Source organism: Mizuhopecten yessoensis, unplaced genomic scaffold (genome assembly GCF_002113885.1).
Source record: "Mizuhopecten yessoensis strain PY_sf001 unplaced genomic scaffold, ASM211388v2 scaffold2807, whole genome shotgun sequence".
Lineage (NCBI taxonomy): Eukaryota > Metazoa > Mollusca > Bivalvia > Pectinida > Pectinidae > Mizuhopecten > Mizuhopecten yessoensis.
Window position 1 is genome coordinate 16,337 of NW_018404729.1, and position 1,645 is coordinate 17,981.

Consider the following 1,645-nt stretch of genomic DNA (forward strand, 5'->3'; position numbering starts at 1 on the left):
AACAGATTTAGTTCACACAGGGCAAAGGATATTCTTCACGTCACATAACCACAATAGGATCCTGAAGAGCCTCATAGTAATCTTAACAATCTATCATCACAGTAAGGTCATACAGAGCCACATAGTAATCTATACAGTCCATCAACACAGTAATGTCATACAGGACCACATCGTAGTCTAAACAGTCCATCAACACAATTAGGTAATACAGGGCCACATAGTAGTCTGAACAGTCCATCAAAACAATAAGATCATACAGGACCACATCGTAGTCTAAACAGTTTATCAACACAATAAGGTCATACAGGACCACATAGTAGTCTAAACAGTCTATCAACACAATAAGGTCATACAGGACAACACAGTAGTCTTAACGGTCCATCAACACAATAATGCCATACAGGGCCACACAGTAGTCTAAATAGTACATCAACACAATAATCTCATACCGGACCACACAGTAGTGGTCCCGGACCAGCAATACAATACGTTTATAGAGAGTTTCAACGTCACATAGCTACACAAAAAAAAGTTTATAATAATCACCACAATACGAGAAAATTACACGGGAGACAATGACGTTGATGACACATCTTAGCTGCCTGTCGGTAACACATCCTGGCAAACGGTTATTATTGTAAAACTGTGATAAAAAAACAGAAATTTAATTAACCTATATCATACAGTGATATCAGCTACCATCAAGAGGCTAGTAGGAACAACCTGTTACAGTAGCAGATCTCGATGTTTTTTAAAAATATTTTTGTGATAATTAAGCATGTAATATAAAGATGATCTGTCATAAGTTTACCTTTATTTTCGGTTTATGATACAAGATTTGGATGTTCCATGTTTATGACCCTTTAATATGAAGGGAAACAAATTATTTGTATCATATAATACAAAGTAAACTGTATAATTGTGATCTGAAACGAGTAGTTTGCACATGGCGGCCTCTGAAACGATGAAAACTGCGTCCGCTTCACAATGACGTAACGTCACATTGATTGTTCCTTTTCGATTGTGACGTCATTTCCAGAGTGATATTACACTCGTTACATAAACATGGTTTATGTGATGGCGTTGTGACACTGCATAACACGGTATTCATATGATACCAACTAATATCTATGTTGTCATCCGTCAGAGCTCTGCATTATAACATTAGCCTCCGTGTTTGGGGCCATAATGACTCAACCATCCATCATGTTTTGCAAAGAGCCTGATTAAAAACGATATGAAATATCCACTTTCCTCACGGTCAACATTCTCTAACAAATATAACTTTTGTTTAAAATGCGAACGAGACAGCTACAGTGTATTTGAAACGTATGAGGAAAATACGAATACAGGTTGCTGCCAATCAATCAGTATCGTAATAACAGATGCCAAGGTAAATATGGTTTCTTATAAATTTCTGAATCGTCCGAAACGTAATGCATTACCTCATAAAATGCGTCAAAGAGTTATCATGTCTCATAACAAGGGTTCTTAGTTCATATTTAGGAGATAGAAAATCGATTCAACTTCTTAAAGGACATTTTTTGTATTTATGTTTGTTGATGGAGTTCAGTATCAGTCAATACTTTATCAATAAGTTGTAATATACCTATACTTTTGAATGTGAAAACCAATTTTATTGTGA